The sequence below is a fragment of the Acinonyx jubatus genome, chromosome E3, assembly GCF_027475565.1.
Source record: "Acinonyx jubatus isolate Ajub_Pintada_27869175 chromosome E3, VMU_Ajub_asm_v1.0, whole genome shotgun sequence".
NCBI classification, from domain to species: domain Eukaryota; kingdom Metazoa; phylum Chordata; class Mammalia; order Carnivora; family Felidae; genus Acinonyx; species Acinonyx jubatus.
The window spans coordinates 35,362,762-35,386,366 of NC_069398.1; the positions used below are offsets into that span (position 1 = coordinate 35,362,762).

The following is a 23,605-nucleotide window of genomic DNA, read 5'->3' on the forward strand; positions in this document are numbered from 1 at the left end:
ACCAGCTGAGTGAGGAGACCGTCATGCTGTCTCGCTGGGGAGGTCGGCACCCCTCTGCCTGGGACCCGGAGGCTCGTCGGGAAGGGCCTGCTAATTTATCGCTATAATTAGGATCTGTTTTTATAGTTTCAGTTGCTGGCAGAGAAGGACACAGGAGCTCTTTCCAAAGAATACTCCAGGGGGCCGCTGGTGCTGCCTGGGCCTCGGTGGGGCTGGCAGGGGCTGATGCCCGGGGGGTCTGCACCTGCCCCTTTCTGCCCTCCCTCTCCGAGCACACCCCCCTCCCCCATCTCTTCTTCCCCTCCAGGCACAACTCTCTAGATGCATTCACAGCACTTCTGCAATGGCCACACCAGCCAGGCTCAGCCCGCCATGCGGCCTGACCAGCAGTAACAAAAACACAGGACGACTCCCGCTCTCAGAAGAACAAAGTCTGTATGAACAACACTGAAAACAGACCTGAGTCCCCCTGGGGAAAGCGTCCAGGGTCGGGCCCTTCATTCGAATAGGACTCATGAAGGCTGTTTTCCTCCACCCTTGCCGTGGCTGCCGCGCCCTCGTGGTGAGCACTGCCCACGGCCATCGCTGGGCTCTGCCGGGGAGTCTGCACCCAGCATGCCACGACCGCACTGCAACCCCCTCTTTCTCTCGCACATTCACCAAAGTGCTACATCCCTCTCGAAGGCCCAGCTCGTCCACAGCACCAGAGGCCTGCTCCCCGTGCTGCGGACGTCTGCGGGGTCTGGTCCGTATCTCTCACCCTCTTTGTACTGGGGACCCACCGCTCTGGGGTTGAACTGTTTTTTGTTGTTGTTGTTTTCAAATACACGTTGTCTTCACTCTCCAAGCAGCTTCCAGTCTCCAACCTTATGCTTCCCCTGCCCTCCCGACAGTGCCCAGTACAAAGTACTGCAAAGTACGTCGTATGAAGCAGGTCTTCAACAGACCCCCGTCTGGGACCACCTAACGTCCCTGCTGGGGTGAAGGCTGGAGGGCGCGGGTGTCCAGAGGCCCCCCGCCGTCAGCGCCCAGCACTAGGCGTGGCACCCCCAGAGACCCAGAGCCCTCCTCTTCCTCAGGATTGGGCCGCGCGGGACACGGATCTCTCCTCCTCCAGTTCAAACTAATATTCGTGGAAAAAAGGACCATGTTGCAGTCCTAGCCAATACGCATAGATTAAAATAATGAACAAAGCTAGCAGCCAACCAGGAGGAGTCATTTCACAAAAACACTGTCGCCGCCTCCAGGATGGAGCTGCCAGGGCGCAGGCGGCTTTAATATTTAATGCAGCGATTCAAGGGGGTAGCGAAGGGGCCTGGCCAGGAATGGAACATCAAGTCAGTGAAATCAGGATGATTATTACTTATTCAGAACCCACTCAGGAACCAACACAAAGTTGAAAACAAACTGGTGACTTTGCATCGTTGTTAATTCATCCCGGACTAGATTCTTTTCCCTGAGTTCTCGTGGTCCTAAGAGTAGGACCCCGAGGCAGTGACCAGATCAGAGCAACCTAAAAATAAAGAACAACACTGCTGAAGCAGAACCGCCACCGATGATGGGGAGTGGGGATAATCACTGCTACCTGAAAAGGACAGCTGTCTTTCTGAGCCGCGCGAGAGCGATGGCCCGGGCACACGCAAAGGCGCAGACGGCGGACGCGAGCATGCCACAGCCGGTTCACAACACGTTTCCATAAAGACTTGAATTCGAAACGAAATGCTGTTTCCTACCTTAACTGCCACGTGCTCCTCTCCATTTCAGTCGGCAGCATGACGCGTCGATACAAGTGATCACGTCCCTGCATGGTGGCACGTCTGTGAATCAAGAGATTTTTACCTGTAGTTACAAAAGTAATGTATACAGCTCACAAGGCACCCACGCCTCCCTCGGCGACTTGAGGGAAAGAGGGAAGATGCAAGCTTGCTTCCCAGTAAGTAACGGGCGCACCCGCCCTTGCTGCTCCGCTCCAAGATACAGCAACAGGCAGGCTTGCAAGAGAAATGAAAATCTTGTTACTGAGCACATGAAGGCAGCTCCGTTTCTAAGTTGTACATTGACATCACGTAGGCTGACAGAGGAACCGTAAAGCCGGCTCAGAGGCACCTGCCTCCCTCGGCTGGCTCTCCCGAGCAGAACGTTCCCGAAGACAGAGGAGCACGCCTTGGGAAGCACTGCTAACCAGGCCGCGGTGTCGTGCGTGCTCGCCCGAGGCTCCCCACGGGCCTTACACCGCCCCCCCCCCCCCCCCCGTCTGCCCTGTCACCCGCTCAAGAAGACCCACGATCAGCGGTGTCGTCCGCCAGGGATACAGCATCACTTCCAGAGGCTCCCAACTCTGACCACCTACTGGACCCAAAGGTTTCTCGTGGTGGGGAGAGGAGCACGTGGACCCATCTCACGGCCACGGGTGGGTGCCGTGTGCAAATCCCATGTGCCACGTAATACTGGAAGTTAAAGGAAGTCAAGGCATAGCCTTGGATGCGCGGTGGCGCTGGAGACATCATTCTGACAGGACGTTTGAAATGTCCTCACAAGGAGTATTTCTGCCACATTCTCGATGAGGGCTCCCTTTTCTCTTTTTCAATTCTGCATTTGTGTTCCCAGTCACATACAACATTTTACATGGACAAATTACCAACGAGGGGCCCTCGCTCCTCACTGTTGGGCCTCAAGTGCACTGAGCAAAGGGTTCTCCAAGGTCATTTCTGACAATATTTAGAAAGATATTGAAACAGAAGCTCTTACACTGATTTGTTAACAAAGGATGGGGGTAAGCAAGAGCCACGTGACCCAGATTCTGTGATCAAAGGGGTTCCCTATGCTAGATAACATCACATCACAAAAATACGAGAGGGAAAAAGAGAACATTAGTTTGTCTCTGCTCCTCTCAGCTGCCTCCCATTCTCTGGGGAACCTGAGCGAGAACCTTTTATTCTACAGGGCTTTTGCTTACATAAAATGTGTCGTGAGGCAAATCATAAGCCACGTCTCCTATAGATTGCCTTATGATCACTTTCTGGAATTAAAATCTCTGTCTACCTGACTTTGTGTCTATGAAATATTTATGCTCTGCTCACATGTCTAAGGGAAAACAGTTTGATTTTTCTTGGCAACTTCGACTCAAAGTATCACACCTCCCTCTGTGAGTCTCGGATTCATGGAGCCAAAGCCTTTGCAGAGACCTAAAGACAATGTCGGTTAGAGGACAGAGCACTCCACCTGGCCATCATCTGCAGCAGCGACAGCAGGGTTGGCGACCCCACCCCCACAGGTCTTTGCTCCGAGAACTCCTAGGACAGTCTCCAGTAGGAAAACTGGCCTAAGTGGACTTCACATCACCAGTGTATTCATTATGAGGCCACCATATGCGAACGTGTATGTGGACACTCAGAATTTAAGGACACACATTTCCTTTGCACAAGGCTGCACTGAGACACTTCCTGTTCCTCCCCGAGAGTCCTTACGCTGAAGCCCCGATGTCATCAGAGCATCCCTCTCTAGTTTCGTCACCTGAAGCCACCTGCCTAACATGATGAGGTGCATAAGCACCATCTACAAAGGGTTAAAGGGCACAGTGCTTGTCATCAGGGAGCTGATGGTCTCACACCATGAATAGCACCCCAACGGGAACAGTCACCACAACTGAGCATTAAACAAGTAAATTGCGATACGTACTCCCTCCTTCAGCCTAACATCTGACCTCTGCCACCACCTGATGCCCAGACCTTGTTCCTCTTCAACAGCTGTTTTGCTTCTCCCCTTCTGGACACCTGCTGGGGCTGTACTTCCCGGCCCCCCTGCTTGGGTGTGGGACCAGCTTAGCCAGTGAGCTCTGAAACTCCCAAGCGAGAGGATCTAAGACCAGTGTGAGGCCCCTGTGGCCACCTTTTTTCTTTCTGCCAAGGCAACGAACGAGACTTCCGACATCGATTGCTCTGTTGTCTCAGGGCTTAGAGGTGAGGACAATGTGGAGCAGAGCTTGTGTACACATCGGGGACAGGACACGTGAGAAGGAAATAAACCTCTGTTGTTTTCAACTGCATTGATTTTGGGATTGTCTGTTACACAGCACAGCCCTGAGTATCCTGAATGCTGTACTGTGATAAGGGAGGAACTTTCCCAAAAGTCATAAACATGCACGTAGGTAAACTTTATGCAGGCTTCTCATTCTCATGTGGAATTCAGCAGAGCACCTGGTGCTGCCTGTCACCTGTGGCCTCTCCTCCATGGTACTTTCGCATTCTTTCCCAGTCCTGCTATCGGCTCTTTTCTGTTTCCTCCTCCTCCTGTGACCTACCTGCAGGCCCTCCTTAGGCCACTTCTTACTCTCTTTTTGGGAGACTTGATCCATTGTCTTGACTTTGAATAGTATTCCAATTCTAATCCAGTGTTCTCTCCGTTCCTGCGACTTCTCAAAACCCAACACGACCCAAACAGGTTTGCCTCATCTCCAAATTGCCATCTTGGTAACCTGCCCATTCTGGCGGCTTCCGCTTTCCCGTGCTTGAGCTAGCACGCCTGCTTCTTCTCTGTCCTTCGTGCCCAGTTAGCCAAGAAGTTCTCCTGGTTCTTTTTGGGTTTTAATCTGCTTCCTGAATGTATCCCTTTCTTTCCACCTCCACCCTACCAGCACCTTCAAGAGTCAGGACTCCAGTAATCCAACCCTGGCATCCTCTCTGAATCCTTCCCAGTATATCCTGCCATTCCCTCCCAGATTTGTCTCTGCAAACATCCGTCGTATGGATCAACCCGTTGGGCAGTGTTCTGTCTCTCCTACCGGTCAAATGAAGTTCAGGTTTCTCCTCCTCAAATTCTAAGTCTTCTGTCTTTATCTAGTGGGCTTGACTTCAAACTTTGTGCTTTACACGTTTCGTCTGTTTCTTTCCCTTTCCCTGAATTGCCAGCTCATGATGAATGTTGGACACCTGTTGCTTCTAGGTTCCAGCATCCATCTCCCTTCTTCATCTGGTAATGGCACAATGACTTTGGAGTACTGTCTCTCCCCCATTCCATGTGATTCTGGCAGGGCCATCAGCCAGAGGCCACAGAGTGGACATTTGCTTACGGTGATCTTGTGCCCCAGTTTTCCTATCGGGGTCCTAGGTCATGCCCGTTGTCCCAACAAAACTAATAGCAGCACCCCATGTCTACCCTCAAAAGTGTCTTCAGTTAGGTGCACACGGAGTCACCCTACACATGAACCAAGAAAGCCCATTAGAATCCATCTGTGGGATCATGACATACAGGCTAGGAAAGAGACACTCACTCTGGAGGCCAACCGTAGCCCAGGTTGTTGGCAGCTATGTCTTTGTCACAAGAGGAGGCTGCCCTGTAGCGGAACAGGGAGGCCAGCATTCAGAGGGAAGGATCTTTTCTAAATTCCTGGATCCAGCACATCTCACGTCTAGGAGCCAATAAATTCCCCTTCTGGGAACAATCTAGTTTGAGGTGAATTCTTGTCACCTGCAACCAAAAGATACTCCAGCCCAGTTTTTTCAGGCAGACGTTGATCTGGAAGTTTTTATTCTCTGAATTCTCATCATGATTACAGCCTCTGCCCTGCAGCCTCGTAAGTACAGTGTTTACACCTAACGCCCAGTTGTTTTGGGATGTGGGGCTCTTTTTCTCCAAGTTCAAAACTATAAGCTCCTGGGAGAAGACAGGGACCCCATTTAATCTCTTCTCATACTTTCTTGAGGCCAAACAGGGTGCTGTGTACACAGCAGGCACCCAATAAATATTTGTTGAGGATAGGAGTCACAAATGGAAAGGTAATATTGACTGTGTGTCTGGGCAGAAGAGAGTGTGTCCGGTGGGAAGGGGGCAGGGGGCCGTCACCCGCTGAACCAGGCTAGGCCCGCAGGGTGGACCAGGAGGGTGCACTTCACCGTCTTTCGTTTGGGGGAAGAGCTTCTCTGCTTCTTTCACCCAGACTCCATGCCTTCACCGTATCCTCTTCAGCCATTTGTCTGACTTCCTCCCCTGCCTCTGGGACCATTCCAGGACAATGGTGACCTCCCCATGACTGACCCTAATGGACACCCCCAGGTTTTGTCTTGTTCTTTGAGAAGCAGGAGCTGGTGAGCCAGTTCTCCCTCTTGAAATACCTGTCTTAGCCTGTCAATGGCTCCCCCTCCTTATTTTCCTCCTGAGTTCTCTGGTTGCTCATTCTCAGTACGGTTTCCCAGTGCTGGCTTTCCCAAGGCATAGGCCTGCATCCTCTTCTCCACATCTTGTCCCCCCCTAGACAATCTCATCAACACACTGTATGCTGATGACCTGAAACTTTACTTCCCAGGCCAGACCTCTTCTCCGAGTTCCAGATGCATGTATCCGATCACTTATTCACCCACTTTTCTCTTTTGTCTCATAACCGATATGTCCTGAACTGAAATCATTATTTCCACTTATTGGTAACAATATTTGTGGTTACCAATAGCAGGAAAAACAACGAAAAATTGCCTCGAACAAGAAGGATGTGTTATCTCACATTACAAGAAATCCAGGGGCAAGGAAGCCACCAGCAGTTCGACAGCACCATCACAACCCAGCTGCTTCCACTTTCTGCTCAGCCAGCTCAGCAGAAGGACATGGTCCTTAACCTTGGCCCTTCATGTTAGCCAAAAGGCGACTATTCCCAAGCATCCTCAAAATACCTTCCGGAAGTGGGCTTTGTCCTAACGCATACCCCTTTTTTATTAGGGAGAAAATCCTTTCCCCAGAAGCCCTCTCCCCCTGGAAGACTGGATCACATGGTCATGCCCTGTGTACAAGGGAAGCTGTGAAGGTAAGGTTTCTGCATTTCCATAGTCACTGTCATCTCTTATCTAGACTGCAGTCACAGCTCATTTGCTCTCCTACTTCTGTTCCTGCCTCCCCTCAATCTGTCCTGCACGTACTGCAGCTGAACAAAAGTTTTAGAGTACAATGTGTTGTACGGGTATGATGTCAATGTGTTTTCTCTTCCCCATTATTGAAAAGTTTTCCATCACCAAGACTAGGCCATGAGAGGACACTCAGTGGTGCCTCTAGAGCTATAAGAGACTCCCAAAGCCCCTTGTGCAGTGGCACGGGACACCGGGAGGGTCACTGAAACAGATGTAACCTAGGGTCTGGACAGGCTGGCATTGTACGTAACGAGCTCCCAATCAGAGGCCAGCAGCAGCAAATACTAGCACATGAACAGAGGTGGTGGTCTGCCACAAGCAGGGGCCAGGGAGGACCTGGCTTGCATGTACACCAGAGACTGCTGCCATGAGGTTTTCTATCCAGCTTCCCCAAACCCAGATGCCACTGAAGGAGAAAGGTGGGAGGAGTTGAAGAAAGACGCCTCAGAATGACCAAGATTGGAGCCCAACGGTGAATGAGGTCGAGACAAACTGGACCCAGACAGAGGACAAACAAGAACACTGCGGGCTGGGCTATACCTACGAGCGAGAACAGCGGCCTGCACAGAGCAGCCCAGGGCTCCAAAGTGGAGTTCCATTTTACAACACAGACAATGTTGGATATTCTTCGTACGGCTGTGTGAACTACGCATAAATCTTGTTCCCTGTCTACTCCTCAAGGCCAATCTTTAAAAGTTTTCTACGATACCTCTTTGCATTCAAGATAAAGTCTGAACAGTCTGGTCCCTGCCTGCCTCTCTACCCTCATCTCTGGCTAGCATATATAGGGGGCAGAGGAAGAATTCAATTTCAAACGTGGCCACAGGAGATCGTGTTTCGAACACTTCTGTGCCTCAGTTTCCCTATAGTTAAAGTTGAGATCAGAAGAGTGAGCTGTTGGGCATCTCTTGATAGAGAAACGCATAGCTGGACGTGTACTGTAGCCTCTTCCTTTGAAGCAGACTTCTTGAGGTTTCCTAACCAAGGCTCCGAGGTCTGCTTCCCCTTCCCTGTGGAGCATCACGAGTATTACAAGGTCCTTCTTTTCCTGGTGACCTCAAGGCAGTTCTCAGAGGACATCTTAGGAAGCCCTCAATCTTGATGTGGTAAGAAGCTTAGAGGTAGGAGGTCACTTGACTTCTGCGTGGTGGCAACTCTTTGTATCCATGCGGACGTCAGTCAATGAATGGCAAAGCTGCACGTCAAAAAAATCTGACCTGATAATCTTTTGTTCCCACAGCAATTTGGTGTGGTCTGAGCCAGATCAGGACCAAAAAGAACAGCAGAGGTACATCTAGTGCGCTCCTGGGTCGTCTACCTTCACATCTTTCCCTGACACTCCCCACGTGCCAGCTCGTGCTGTGGGTGAATTCTTTCTGAGAGCATGCAAATGCCCATACACGTATGTGCACACACGTATGCTTGTGTGTATCTGTATCTGGGAATGGGAGACAGTGGTGTCCAACCAATTACATTTCTCTTCTTTGGTAAGAAACTCATTTGTGAATCTAGTTGTTTCGAAAACATTTATTCATAATTTTTCAATATTTTTCATTAAATGCTTTTTTACAATTCAAAAAAGGAGATAAAAGTATAACACTGAGAAATTTTAACATCTTACTTTTATTTTGAAGAATGCCTTTCCTTTTTTATTTATTTATTTATTTATTTTTAAAGTTTTTAAAATTTTTTTTTTCAACGTTTATTTATTTTTGGGACAGAGAGAGACAGAGCATGAACAGGGGAGGGGCAGAGAGAGAGGGAGACACAGAATCGGAAACAGGCTCCAGGCTCTGAGCCATCAGCCCAGAGCCCGACGCGGGGCTTGAACTCACGGACTGCGAGATCGTGACCTGGTTGAAGTCGGACGCTTAACCGACTGCGCCACCCAGGCGCCCCTTTCCTTTTTTTTCTTTTTAAATATAATTTTTGTCAAGTTAGCTAGCATACAACGTATACAGTGTGCTCTTGGCTTCGGGAGTAGATTCCCACGATTTGTCAAGAATCTTGCTTTTCCTAACGGCAGTGTGGTCACTACCTGTGGTAGCAGAATAATGTTCCTTCCACTCCCATGTCCATGTCCCATTCCCTGGAACCACGAATCTGTTATTTCACATGACAAAAGAGACTTTGTGGATGTGCTCATGCTAAGGATCCTGAATGGCACGGGCAGGCTCAATGCAATCCTTTTACGTGAAAGAGGGAGAATGAGAGTCAGACGAGGAGACGTGGCAATGGAGGTAGAGGCTGAGGTGATGTGATTGGCCAGAGAATGTGGGCAACCTTCAGAAGCTGGAAAAGGCCTGGAAGGTCCGTCCTACAGCCCCCAGAAGGAACAGTGCCCTTCTGACACCTTAATTTTAGGCCTGTGAGACGCATTTTTGACTTCTGACCTCCAGAACCATAAAATTTGTGTTGTTTTAGGCCACTTAACTTGCAGTAATTTGCAAGAGCAGCAATAAGAAATATCCTACCAAGTGCAAAATTATGAATCTGTAGCATGGCATGTTTGATTCCACGCAAGAATTTGATTTCTGCTCTAAAACTCAGTAGTCAACGTAAATATAACATAAAACTTTACGTTTTAGTGCGTTACAATTGGTTCTAGCAAGACTCAGATAATCTTGGAATACACGCATCTAAAGACATTTTGGGGCACCCGAGTGGCTCAGTTAAGCATCTGACTCAATTTTGGCTCAGGTCACGATCCTAGGGTTTGTGAGTTCGTGCTCCACACTGGGCTCTGCACTCACAGTGCTAGAGCCTGCTTGGGATTCTCTCTCTGCCCCTCCTCCATTCTCGCATGCACTCTCTCAAAATAAACTTAAAAAAAAAAAAAGACTTTTCATTTCAACATGTGAGATAAAATTTACGGGAAAGGGCAATATCTAACCCACTTTCCTGATTAATAATGTGTATATATTTTTGACCCACGAATAACAACAATTTTAAAAGCTTGTATTTATGCTTCCTTAGTAAATTGTCCTCTCTTATAGAAAACTTGTGGAAGAAAACTGAAGGGTTTGATTGGCACTGGATTTTGACCAACTGGAAGAAGGGAGGAGCGAGAGGAGTTCGTGGAGGACGTGCCTACGATTGTTTAAGGTGCTGAAGGAGTCTGTGCAAAGTAGGTGAGGTGACAGCCAGAGTGCTCTGTTACATCAGGCAAATAAATAGACCAAAAAATAAGAAAATAGAATAATGTGGGGCACCTGGGTGGCTCAGTCAGTTGAGCATCTGGCTTTGGCTCAGGTCATGATCTCACGGTTCTTGAGTTCGAGCCCCGTGTCGGGCTCTGTGCTGACAGCTGAGAGCCTGGAGCCTGCTTGGGATTCTGTGTCTCCCTCTCTCTCTGCCCCTGCCCCACTCCCACTCTGTCTCTCTCTGAAAAAATAAACATTAAAAAAGTAAAAAAAAAAAAAAAAAAAGAAAATAGAATAACGAAACCCAGGTTTTTTATTGCTGGAGGAGTCATTTACAAACACAAAAAGAAAATTCGAAAAATCTTGAGGTGTTGGATTGGAACTGAAGGTAAGAATACGGATGTTTTCCTAAAAAATACACACACGAGTACAGATGGTTATGACGTGTAGGTATATGTGAGCAAATATGCATACATTTCCTGGCCCGTGTCTGCTGAGAAGGCCTAGAAGCAACGACACCCTTGTAGCAATAGGCACACCACACACTCAAATCTTGATTTCTAAATACCATCCTCCGCTAAAAAGGGACAATGCTCCTTGGAGAAATGGTGGATTCCAGCACTGCAGCAGGAAGAGTAAAAAAATGAGCCTGGGGCATCTTGTACCAAAAGTCAAGGAAGGGAGCAAGGAAGGGACACATCAAAAGGACTGAAGAGCCAGCTGCACGGGGCTCTCTGGCCATCAAAGTAAATAACAGCAACAGGGGCACCTGGGTGGCTCAGTCAGTTAAGTGACTGTTGGTTTGGGCTCAGGTCATCTCACGGTTTGTGAGTTCGAGCCCCAGGTCGGGATCTGTGCTGACATCACGTTGGTATTCTCTCTCTCCCTTTCTCCGCCCCTCCCATGCGTGCTCTCTCCCAAAAATAAGTAAACTTAAAAAAACGACAGCAACAGAACATGACACACTGAATAAAAGAGAAATCCACAAGTATACACTGATACAAATAAATGGATTAAAAAAACAAACGAAAGGGAAATACCTCCCTTATAGAATGCCAAATAACAAACGTAAAAGGAATGATGGAAATTTTATTTTTTTTAATTTTTTTTTCAACGTTTATTTATTTTTGGGACAGAGAGAGACAGAGCATGAACGGGGGAGGGGCAGAGAGAGAGGGAGACACAGAATCGGAAACAGGCTCCAGGCTCTGAGCCATCAGCCCAGAGCCCAACGCGGGGCTCGAACTCACGGACCGGACCGCGAGACCGTGACCTGGCTGCAGTCAGACGCTTAACCAACTGCACCACCCAGGCACCCCATGGAATGATGGAAATTTTAAAAAGCACTATCTGGACGGCACCTGGCTGGCTCAGTCGGTAGAGCATGTGACTCTTGATCTCGGGGTCGTGAGTTCAAGGCCTACATAAGAGCGTAGAGCTTACTTTAAAAAAAGTAAAAAGCGCTACCTGACAACGATCATAGTGATCGAGGCACAAGTCACTGACGCAGCTAAAGGTTGCCGGGCAAAGGCTGATGAAGAATAATGGTGGCATCTCAGAGTAACTCCCTACAAGATACTAACCAATTTACCAGTGACAAAAAGGAGAAACCTAGCAGCCATCCACATGACTAGGTAATCGAGGTGAGTATCACCCACGGTAGGGTGGGTTGCAGCACGGCACCATTCCTGCAGCATTGCTACTAAAAAACATGACCCGAATCTGGTCCCGAGGAAACATCCATGGACCCCGAGTCGTCGCAGTCATCTCACATGTAAGAAAAACCTGTGGCCTTTAATAAAAACTGTCAGGGACAGAAAGGACGGAGGGCCCGTCCCAGCAGGGACGAGACTGCACATGTGATCGTGGATGGGACCCTGGAGCAGGAAAGAAAAAGAGAGGTGGACACAGTTGGCAAAATCCAAATGGAGGCTGTGGGTTGGACCTTAATGCCGTCTTGATACTGACTTCCTCATGTGGACGGCCACGGAATGGTGATGTGGGAACGTCTGCTTTCGGGCACACGCACACAAATTGTGGGGGGTGACGGGGCACCCCGGTCATACTCGGCATACTCGCAAATGGCTCAGAAAAAGACTAAAAAAATGGGTATGTGCACGTACAGATACACACACACCCGAGGCTCTCATGTGCGGATCCCACGCGTGCGAAGGTGCCCATGTGAGACGTTTATTTGCAACTGCAAAAGCAACGCTTGCGGGACTGGGGCAGCTGTTCGCAAACGTGTGCAGATGGCGAACAACTCGAGCTGCTCGAGGAACGCACTTCCCTGCCAGGGTCACACAGGACGACACCCGCCTTCTTTCGTGTTTCCCCTCTGATACAGTTAAGTGTCCACTCCGCAGCCTATCCAGGGTCACGGTCATCCCATTTTTGTGCTCTCTGGCGGGAATCTTGCCGTCTAAAGCGGCCCCAGGCGGGAGCCCGCGCGCCGTCCAGTTTCCTAAGCACAGGAGGCCGCGACGCACCGCACGGAGATCAGCGGCGAACGGGCCCGGCTTCGGGCACGAGTCACGGCGCGGCGGGCCGTGACCTCAACGCGAACGAACCAACGACACGTCAACGCAAGTTGTCTTCAAACAGAAACACACGTAAAACAAGGTTAGGGACCGACGGCTGGCTGTGACCACAGGCCCCGGGGCGGTGAACCCCGCGGCCCGACAGCACCCGCGGAGCCAGTGTGCTGGGACCTCACACAACCACGCGCCCCAGAGAGAACACCAACCGCGGCTCGTTTGCGGGGGGCGGGGGGGCTGAGCAAGGGAGGCGACGGAGTACGGGGCCATGGCGAGGCGGGACAAGTAAGATGACATGGTGAGAGGCCCAGGGAGGTGACACGGCCGGGGACACGGGGATGCAAGAAGGGGACAAGTACCGGGACGTGGAAAGGGGATCCGGTAAGGGGACAAGTCAGGGGATGTGGCAGCGGAACAAAGTGATACAGGGAGAGGAAAGGGGTGAGGAAAAGGCGACACGTTGAGGGCACAAGTAAGGAGACAAGTGCGGGGGCGCGGTGAGGGGACCGGGCCGGGGACAAGCACGCGGACGCGGTGAGGGGGCAGGACAGGCCACAAGCGCGCGGACGCGGCGGCACCGGCGGAGCCCCCGAGGCCGCGCCGGGCGTCGTCTCCCCGGGGCCGGACCCTTCTCTCCCGCTGGGGAAGCCCCCGCCCCGGCCGAGCCGGCTCCGTACCTCGCGGCGGCCCCTCTGCGGCGCGGACTCGGGCCCTCCGTGCGCGGCCCCGCGCGACGCCGGCCTCCACTCAGCCCCGGCGCCGCGGCCTCGGCCGCCCCGACACAGCTTTCCCGCGCCGCGCCGCGCGGCCGGCCCAGTGCGCCTGCGCGCAGCCGGCTCTCGGCGACCGAGCGGGCGGGGGAAGCGGCAGGACTGTTCCAGAAGGGGGAGGAGGAGCGAGGAGTGGGCGGGCCGACGGGGGCGGGAGGGGCCGGCCGCTGACGTCATCGGGGCGCGCCGGGCGCTCTCCGAAGCCGCGGCGGCGGATGAATGGCGGGGGCGCTGGCGCCGCGAGACGCCTCGCTCTCCCGCGGGCCGGTCGGCTCCCTGCCGCGCCCCGGAGCCCCTTTTCCTCAGCCTCCCCTTTGGTCTCGTCCCCCGCGGCTGACTGTCGGAAGGGGGGAGCCGGCTTCCCGTCTGCGCCGCCTTCCGGTCGCCTCCGCGGCCGCCCGGGTCCCGATCGAGAGCCAGGTGCGGCGCCGGGCCGGGGGCATCCCCCGGGGAAGGGTTTCCCGTGCCGCCGAGCTGCCGGGAGTGGGCCCGCGCCGGGGCAGGGGCTGCCGCGTTCCCGCCCCGGGGGCGTGGGGAAGGGGACGGGCCCGCGCGGCGGCCCCGCCCCGGCAGGGAGGGGGCAGACGGGGAGGTGCGGAAAAGCCCCTGGGGGACCCGGCTTCTGCGGCGGCCGGGCCGTGCAAGGGGCCTCGGGAGGCGCGGTGCGGACCGAAGTTTCCCCTCCGGGGCGGTAGCTTCGCTTGTCGGCCCGTTTTCCACCGGGGGTGAACGGCTTGTCCTCCTCCCTCATCACCCCCGGGTTGTTGTCGTCGGGGAGCCAGTCCTGAGTCAGCTCTCCGCGGGAGGGAGTTGAGGGGCTCAGCAGGGGCAGCGCTGAGTCTCTCCAGGGTAGCGGCGCGAGCTAATGGGACTTAGCACCCGGCGACACTTGGCTTACGTCAACAAGTATACTCAGCGGATGAAACTGTGCCCCAACTCGTTGCGGGCAGTTGTGGGAATTGAATATGGGAAACGCCTGTCGCTGCGAGTCCAAGTGGTTTAATGCACACCTGAATTCTGGGGGAGCTTTCTCGAGTAGGGATTTGAAGGACCAAGAAGCCATCGCTCTCACGACAGGGGTGATTCTGAATGAGCCAGTGCTTGTACCGAAACGCCTCGTGTCTCGGCAAGAATTTGTGACGCTTTAGTCCCCTACAGGGGCCGGGGGTCACTTGCACACCGAAGGCTTCCTACAGAGCAAGTCTGTTCATTTTCATCAGCTGGAAGTTAAGGAACGCTGGTGACTGAAAATCTGGCCACACTCAACCGACTGAGCCACTAGGCGCCCCTGGCCGTTTTTCTAATTAGCTCTTCAGTGTTGGGAGGCCGGCCTGAGGTCCAGGTTCTGGTCACCGTTGCTACGTAGCCTCTTCTGAAGGCCAGGAACCAGGGCCAAGGCCAGGTGGATACAGGTGTGCTGCTTAAATATTTGTGGGACTACACGGGATGGGGTTCTTTTGAAAAGACAGCTTCACAGGTTAGGTTCTTCAGAACCGCTGTCATTGTGAAAGTCATGGTCCCCAATTTTTTTCTCACCTGTGGTACACCTGTGGAGATGTATTTGATAGGCATAAAGAACTGACCATACGTAAATACCTGTTTAACGTGATCTATAATTTTTTCATCCTAATCTCTAGAACACTTCATTGTTTTTTTGGTGTTTGTTTTTTGTTTGTTTTTAGATTTTCTTCTCTTACAATGCGATGCGTGTAAACAAGATTTCCATAAAGACCATTTTACTTGTGCTGCACATAAATGTTCATTTGCATTCGAGAAGGTAACCGATCGTATTTTATTTCAAAGATTCTAGCTTTTGTTGTCTAAAGCTATGCTGTCCGAATAGTAGCCATTTGCCACATAGAACTAATAATCTCATTCGGATGAAGTAAGACTTAAAATCTGGTTTCGCCATCAGACTAGCCATATTCCAGGTGTTCGGCCACCATGTGTGGCCATGGGTGGTGCAGATACGGCATGTTTCCACCATCACAAGAATGTCTGGATGGCACAGCTCTAAAGCAACAGATTTTATTTTCAGGGGCTCTTGAAGTCAAATTGTTGTATCCAAACCTTGAAAGTTTATTTCGCGTGTGAAAATATTCACTTCCTTTGATTCATCATGCTGAGGAAGAACATAGTGGTGTCTTTGTGAAGCACCAGAAATGGTTAATATCTGACAAAGAACCTAATCTGGAAGCCATTAAAAATGCTAGTTTATTTGGGTGACTTCACGGCCGCTGTTGAGTGGCAAATAGTATATTGTAGAAACAGGAAGACGAGGACTCTAAGAAGACCCACGTGCATGAGTCCGAAGGAGTGACACCTTGTTATTGGCTTTGCAGGTGGCTCTTGACCTGTATTTGTTATGTTTCTGGTGGTTCTGAGGTTTAGGTTTTTTTTTTTTAAGTTTATTTATTTTGAGAGAGCATGAGCAGGGGAAGGGCGCAGAGAGAGAGAGAGAGACAATCCCAAGCATGCTCTACGCTGTCAGTGCAGAGCCCGGTGCGGAGCTCGAACCCATCAGGTGCCCCCGCTTGAGCTGCTCAGGTGCCTGATTCAGAGGTTATTTTAGTGAACTCTATAGCCCGAGTGTTGCTTCCTTGAGGTGGCAGTTAGAAAGGTGAATGACTTATGAGCATTATTACATGCTTTCATTAGTGTTGGCTGGGGTCTGACCTTCCAGTGTTTTCTAGGTCATTGGGGGGGCGGGGGAGGGTGACTTCTATTTACCAGGCCCCGATGACTAGGCCAAACTATGCAGTTGATTTGTTGGCTTGACCTCCCCACGTCCCTAGATAGGGAGAGTCTGGCTAGACATCAGTAGTAATGCCTTATTTGGCACAGAGTTGTCAACTGAGGGAGTGTTCCTGGCGACCCTGCGGCTTGACCCAGACGGCAGGCCTCCTCACTCTGTGATGACACGTTTGGATGTCAGTTGTCATGTCCGTCCGTTTTCTTGCTGAGCTTAGTTTCCTTAGCTCCTGCCCTGGCTCTGAGGTTTTTAACTGCTGGGCGCGCATCTGCTGGGCGCTTGGTTCTTCCCTATAGAGCCCCTCCCCCGCCGTCTGCTTGGGTGGCTGTTAATGAACCTGAGAGCTCAGCCTAGCTGTGTGCTCTCCAGTCAGCCGCGTGCATCTCCCTGCGGGTGAAAGCCACAAAAGGATCAGGCGGGCTGTTGGCAGTTGAAGGGAGCCGGAGGCTGTTCACGGTAGTGTTCTCTTCCGTTCTCTCTGTTCCGGAGGTGTCCGGGCTGGCTCCCCACCTGCCAGGGCGGTGCTGGATGAACGGCCCTGCTGCCCTGAGACCAGATCCGTTTCACCAGCTTTTCTTTGGCTGCCTTTCACCGTCTCAGGGTCGTGTCCACAGCTGGTTAACAGTCTGTTAGGTTTAAATTCTACTGGATTCCACTTCCTGTCCTGAATCTGTACGGAAGCCTTACTATTCATCCTCAGTGGTAACAACGCCGTCTTCTAATGAACAGTCGGAACATCCGTGCTTGTCCTCTATTTGATTTTCAATGCACTATACCTTTTCCTTTTGTGAGTTTTGTCTGAATCTGGAATATGATTTTATATCATTATTTTTGGGACGTTCGGGCCCCAGTGTGCCCACTTTGTAACAAACCAGTACCGGTAAAAAAGGGAGAGATCCCAGATGTGGTGGTTGGTGAGCACATTGATTGAGAGTGTAGCTGTCATCCTCGGAAGAAAGAGAAGGTGAGGACAAATTCTGTCCACTCTGTGAATGGGGATTTTTTTTCCGTAGGGGGGAAAGGTCCATTATCTAACTATGATCCGTAGTCCTAATCGTCTGCTTACAGATGAAACCTTAGTGACGTCAGTGCTTTCCCCGAGTAGTGGATGGCATGGGCTTTTACAGATGCGGGAACGTATTTTCTAAATATGAGAGTCTCTGCTAGGATCTGCTGCTTCTATAGGAATTTCATACTTTTTCTCCCAAAGTGAAGAGGTAATGTGGTTTCTAGGACCGTTTGGTTAAGGTGCGCTTTTATTAGCTGCTCCTAGTGAAACGTAAAAGGATATATACAATTTGACCTTGCAGTGTTCTTCGTGAGAGTTGTACGTTTGTTCACTTGGAGTAAATCATGCCAGTGAAAATAGCAGGCCCCATTCTCCTCACCAGTCTTGGTCGCTTGGGGTCCGTCCTTTTCTCCAGGTGTGTGCGCTGCTGTGTCTCGGGTTTGTCTTATTCCCTTGTAGTCGTGGGCATCGTTAGCTGGTTTGGCACAGTGTAGGCTGAGCATGGGCTACCGGCCCCATTGCTACGCTGCCACCTGTCTGGCTGCCCGCCCCCGCCCCGCCCTGGAGACGAGTGGGGTCCCTGCACAGGCCTTCCGGGGCTCGTCTCTCTGAGGACACAGCTGAGCGATTCTGTCCGTATTTCTCTTAAGGCTAGATCCAAGTTTCCCTACTTTCTGTGTCTCGTGTTTTTTTTCTTAGTTTTTCCCTGATGTGTGGGGAGGCCCATGCCCCCGCTGCTCCCCGGGAAGGACTGTGGAAGATAAATAAATGGAGGCCGTGTACCTCGCCGGATCTTCATTCTTGGTTTCCTCTGGCTTAGCCGCATGAGGTAGCAGCCAGGCTCCGAATTCTTCATTTGGGTACTTACCCTGTTCATTTCCTCACTTACGCTGTTGCCGTAGACAATTCTGCGTAGTTGTTCTACTGCGGTCCTTTGTGGGGCCAGTTTTGCTTCTGGTGGTTGAAGGATCTCCCCCTCGTCCCAGAGTTTGGAAGCTTCCAATCGAGTGTTCCTGGTGTAGATCCCTCTTCATCTGTCGCACTAGGCAGGCAGTGGGCCCTTCCAAACCGGCAATTCCAGCGCTTCCGACTGGAGTTTGGATTCTTTGATATTCTCTAGCCTTCTGTTCCTTAGGTGCTGCACTTTCTGGATCGGTCTCCTTTTTTTCCCCCTGAAGTTTTCTTTCCCTGTGAAATCGGTGTCCAGGGTATTTTCTGTGCGTCACAGTAAATGTCCTCCTCCGTGCCCGATCTGCTGGCTGCCCACTCGCACAGTTGGTGCAGTGTGAACTCTGGCCTTTGCTCTGGAGCATCTGCCCGGCCCACTTTCTCAGGAAACCCTGGAGCCCTAGGACTTCGGGGTCTTTCTCTTAGGCTGATCAGGTTCCCTGGAGAAGGTGGGGTTCTGTTCTGTTCCCTGCCTGGGGAGAGCACACTCTGGCTTCCAGAATCATGGAGCCAGGTGGACAGAGCACTCGCCTCTCCCCTTCGTGGAGCACAAGCTCCTTGCTGCCTTCTGCGTGCCCCTCCCATGTTTGTGGGGGTCCTCCTGCCCATTGCTCCCCAGGCCAGAGCCTCTGTGAGACCCTCTGCGGAGCATCCGTCTTGTGCCAGCGTTGGGTGGAGGTCTGATTCTCGCCTTCTCCCATTGTGGTCCCACGTCACCCTCACCTGCCGGCACTGCTGATGTCTGAACCTTTGAGGGTTTTGTTTCATGAAGAGGGGTGCTTCTTGACTTTCCCCACCAGCTCACAATTTGGCTTTCTCACTTTGCCAAGTTCATTGTTCTCGGGTGCTTTTTTCTCTAAAATCTCGTAACTCTTTTTTCTCTCGATCTTGTGGATTTATCCCTTTCCAAAAAATCTGTTTCCTGTCGTTTCAAGGAGACTCAAACTGACCTTGCCTTCAGTAGAACACGTGTGTCTACGTGCCCTTTCCTCTTGGACCGCACTTTCTCAGAGCCTCTCGGGCCTTCCGGGGGCTGGTCTGGGCCAGCTCCGCAGCTCGCTCTTCCCGAAGGCCCTCCCAGGTTACTCGGGTTGTGTTTCGGAGACGCCCTGCTTATGCTCCACACGCAGTGATTGCAGGAAGTAAGCAGAAAGCCTATTAACCCCTTACTTGCTGCTCTCGGCCTCCAGCACGAGAGAACAGCCCAGCACACAAAACCCTTTCTTGACCAGCCGACCCCAGTCTCCCCACAACCCCGATTTGTTCCCACTGCTCTGGCCATATGGTGGTGTGCTTTTCCCTTCAGGCCCTCTGGGAGCTCTACTAAAACCTCCCTGCGTCTATACAAGACCACAGCTCCCCTCGCTCTGCTTCCCCCCCCCCCCCCCCCCCGCACTGACAAGGCCCTCCTCTTTCTTGGCTCACCGCAGATTCATGACCCAAGCCCACCCCAGGGCGGGCATGCCCTCCTTTGCTCCCCTGAAGCAGGCCCTCTGCTCCCTGCACTGGGTGCGCATGCTCAGGTGACTTGAGGCAGTCCACAGCTGCCCGTCCTTGCCGGAAGGCTGCCCTTAGGCCACTAAGTGAGCATCTCTTGGCTGCCAGCCTTAGCTCACAGCGCCAGCGGTGCCTGGGAGTGTATACCACTCCCTCCCGTTAAAAGAAAACAAAAAAACCCTTCAGTAACCAATGGGAATAGGGGCTATAGATCTTCAGCTCCCTGGAATGTCCCCAGAGCCTCCCGAGTCAGCTCCCCTCGGTGGGACTGTGCGCCATGCCATGGGCTTGGCCTCCTTCCCTCCATCCCCAGTCCCCACTCCGAACTCTCCTAGGTCTGAAGGGTTTTTGCTGAGGACACGTCCAGGTGCCTCGTGTGAAGACCAACTTAACGCACTGCTTTCTATTACTTGCTAAAACCTTTTAGTTAGTATCCGTGTTTGCCCGACAGTAAGATGTTTGTGTAAAGTCTTGGCGTTTTTATTTCTTGTAGCTAAGAACTGATTCTAGTTTAAATGCTGGCAGTCTTATTGGGTGTTTGTTAAATAATTGCTTATGGAAGCAATTGAAATGCCCAGTTGGTTCCGTCGGTGGGACATGTGACTCTTGACAGCAGGGTTATGAGTTCAAGCCCATGTTGGGTGGAAAGATTACTTAAAACAATAAAAAAAAAAGAAACGTTAAAGCAGCCCTTGCTTTCTCAGATTTTTATATGCCGGCGCTCAAAAGAGGGGTGCAGGAAGGAGATGCTGCAGGTGATTTGTGACCAGGGCCGCGGCAGTTTCCGTATTCAGCGTAGACACCCTCTGGATCACAGCTGCCCACGCGGGAACCTTGCTGTCAGTGTAGCCGGGTGAGCAGAGCGGCTGAGCTGGGATGTGCTGGCCCACGTACACGGACCCGGAACCCTCACGGTGGGGATAGGGTACCTTTGAGCGTTGCGCTGAACTAAGTTGTTGACGTGAAATATTTGTTGTAGAGACTTGGATGAATATAATCTAAATTAAAGTTGGATTCTAGTTGTGTTGTTTTCTTGTGGCCGCCAGAGCAAAGTACCACGGCCTGGGCTGCTTATGCCACAGAAGTTCATCGTCTCCCTGCTCTGGAGGCTGGAGGCCAAGATGGGGGTGTGGCGGGTTCCTCCCCGAGGTTCTGGGGAGATGCCACTCCGGGCCACTCCCCCCACTGTGGGTGGTTTGCAGGCTGCCTCTCCCCAACCTCTCTGTCACACGGGTTTTCCTCGTGTGTCGCTGTCCAGGCGTCGTCTTTTTTTTTTTCTAAAATTTTTTTTAATATTTTTTATTTTTGACAGAGAGAGAGACAGAGCGTGAGCGTGGGAGGGGCAGAGAGAGAGAGGGAGACACAGAATCTGAAGCAGGCTCCAGGATCCGAGCTGTCATCACACAGCCCGACATGGGGCTCGAACTCACGGACCGCGAGATCATGACCTGAGCCGAAGTCGGACGCTCCACCGACGGAGCCACCCAGGCGCCCCGAGGCGTCTTCTTTTGATGAGGACACAGTCATGTTGGATTAGGATCCCAACCTTTTCCACTCTGAGCGCATCTCCGCTGATTACATCTCCGATGACCTTACTTCCAAACATCACGTTCTGAGGTCCCGTTTAAGACGCATCGGCCTATCTTTCTGTGGGGACACGATTCAACCCACTCGCTAGTAGTGTAACCAAGAGCACCTTCCTCAAGTCAGTAGAAACATCTCCCTAAACCTGCTGTTGAAGGAAAGCGGAAGGGTAACCGTCTTTTAGTTTCTGCTTATTTCTCGCATTGTCTGTGCCCGAGCCGGGTTGACGGGTGAGTGTCCTGGCTCCCTAACCGAGCACGTGGCTCTCCGGGTAAGCCGACGGAGGGGTCGTGACTGCTGGTCCAACCTTTCTGTGTAGGTGTGCAGCTGCCAGAGCCTCTGATTCCGAGCCATCCAAGCCGTCGGGAGCCCTGAATACGTCGTCTTCCAGTTGGCTAGCTCAGCGACTCAGGTACTGGTCCGAGTGGCGTGCACAGATTCACTTGCCTTGTCCTGGGTGTGGCGGTTCTTGTCGGGTGAGCACGGAAAAGTCGGTGCAGTACAGGTACTAACTGAGCGGTTCAAATTCTGTACTCTGAGTTATGTACTCCTGGCACACGGCTTAGACTAGGCAGGGTGATCGAGAGTCTGGATTGGAGCTTTCTTGAGCTCCGGATTATCAGTGCAATTTATTCCAGCACAGAGCGGATCACACAGTTGGCGTTTTATAGCTGTTTCTGAAATACAGATCTTTTATATGATCAGCTGCTCCGGGTTAGTCAAGATGGACCTAAAAAAATAAGTTGTTGTTTTGTTCTCTTTCAGATGGAAAGTAAAGAGATGATGTGACTCCGTCCACATGGAGACATTAGCTTGTGTTGCGTATTTTAACTTTACAGACCGTGTTTGTGCTGTAGTGCCTTTACGCTTCTCGTGGCAAACAGTCTGGAATGTCATTAAAACTTTTCCAATAAAATGTGCAAATTTTGGCAAAACAAACAGAAGGGTATCGATATTCTGAGCTTGGCTAAACTGCGTCAGCCCCTGCTTCCTCCGTCCTGCCCCCAAATGAAGTGACGTGGAGAGCAAAGGGTCTGAGTATTACCCGGCCTGAGTCCCGCAAGAACCTGGCACTGTGGAAGCCTCTGTCCCTTACATACCCGCACAGCTGATGGCACTCTGTCTTTATCAGTGGCTTCCATGGTGACCGCCCCTGGAGCCCAGAAGAAGGGGGAGGCCTTGGGCCTACTTGGCTAAGGGCCCGTGTTCAAAGGCGGCCCCCACTCTGAGAGAGCAGCCTTGTGGCCATACGGACTATAAATGCTGGGCTCATACTGATGGCCTCATTCCAGGAGAGAGCCCTGTGCCCGGTGACCCTGGGCGCTGGGAACCAGTGAAGCAAAACGTCCCTGTAGCCGGGTCCTGATCTTAACCCACTGGTCGTCCACCGCACCCCTTTTTCCTGGATTAACAAAATCCAAGCAATTACTCACAGCTTCAACACACGATGGGGGGAAGGGCTCCCGTTCAGTTTCCATTCCGCAAATAGGTGATCAAAACTTCTGCGAGTTGTCTTGGTGGCGTTTGTTCTGGACCAGTGGTTCTCACTTGGGCGTGCTCAGAGTCGCCTAGAGGGCTTGTTTGAACAGTGCCAGGCCCCGCCCCTGGAGTTTCTGGTTCTAAGGGTCCGAGTGGGCCTTGAGATTTGCACTTCCAGCACGTTCCCAGCTGATGGTGATGCTGTGGGTCTGAGGACCCCACTTGGATCAATCACTTGTCCTGTACCCCTGCCGTCCGATATGCAGTCGCTGGCCACAGATGGCCTGGAGCACGTGAAATGCAGCAAGCCCAGCTGGAGGTTGGATTCTTAGTTTTATTTAACTTAAAGGCTGTTAATTTGATTTACTTTTTAGAAAAATCCTTCAGTACGTTAGGAACTTTGGTATGTGAATCTGGTTTTTCAGTTCTGGATTTTATTTATTTTTTCATTTATTTATTTTTTTTAGTTCTGGATTTTAAATACAGGTCAGGCCTTTCTCATGAAAACTTAATGTCCAAATTGAGAACCTGAAACACACTTGAGCTTTGAAGACAAACCATAAAATACATCATTGTTAACAAAATTATTCACGTGTTAAAATATTTTGGATATGATGGATTAGATAAAGCGATAAAGTTAATTTTATCTATTTTTCTTTTAACTGTGGCTACTAGAAACTTTAGAAACAGGTAGGTGGCTTGCCTTACGTTTCTGTTAGACGGTGCTGTTCTTAACCGAACTGAAGGATAAGCACCCACATTTAAGCCGGAAGGACGGTCAGCCTAGGAGTCCGCTGGTGCCTCCGTCTTTGGGTTTGACTTGGGACGGGACGGTGGCCCCCCTCAGCACAGGGTTTGCCCCTGTGGGTGCCCGAGACCGCGGTCTGTGCCGGACCGTGTACGTTGACTGTTCTCTCTTGTACACATGTACCTGCGATAGAGCTTGAGCCATGAGTTAGGCTCAGCGAGAGGTGACCGACAGCAATGAAAGAGCAG

The 23,605-nt window shown here is 51.5% G+C and overlaps 2 long non-coding RNA genes and 1 other non-coding gene across 5 annotated transcripts in view; 2 read left to right on the top strand and 1 right to left on the bottom strand.

Annotated features, from left to right (window-relative positions):
- Nucleotides 1-13,524, bottom strand: part of LOC128313614 (uncharacterized) — a 76,998-nt gene extending 63,474 nt beyond the window's left edge. Inside the window, exons 1-2 of one of the 2 annotated variants that reach the window (XR_008294560.1) lie at nt 13,248-13,524; nt 1,734-1,817 (exon numbers count right to left, since the gene is read on the bottom strand). This is a non-coding gene — a long non-coding RNA (uncharacterized LOC128313614). The remainder of the gene's footprint in view (nt 1-1,733; nt 1,818-13,247) is intronic. The other variant, XR_008294559.1, reaches the window with a different exon arrangement.
- On the top strand, nt 13,510-21,276 carry LOC106966519 (uncharacterized). The gene is made up of 3 exons (XR_008294555.1): nt 13,510-13,760; nt 20,251-20,399; nt 20,861-21,276. It is a non-coding gene; the product is annotated as an uncharacterized LOC106966519 (transcript).
- A 69-nt stretch (nt 21,277-21,345) lies between these two features.
- On the top strand, nt 21,346-22,074 carry LOC128313612 (uncharacterized). Of its 2 annotated transcripts, XR_008294557.1 has the most exons (3): nt 21,346-21,360; nt 21,450-21,542; nt 21,896-22,074. It is a non-coding gene; the product is annotated as an uncharacterized LOC128313612 (long non-coding RNA). The 2 variants fall into 2 exon arrangements; XR_008294556.1 differs by lacking the exon at nt 21,346-21,360 and having other exon boundaries at nt 21,368-21,542.
- Nucleotides 22,075-23,605: the final 1,531 nt, after the last annotated feature.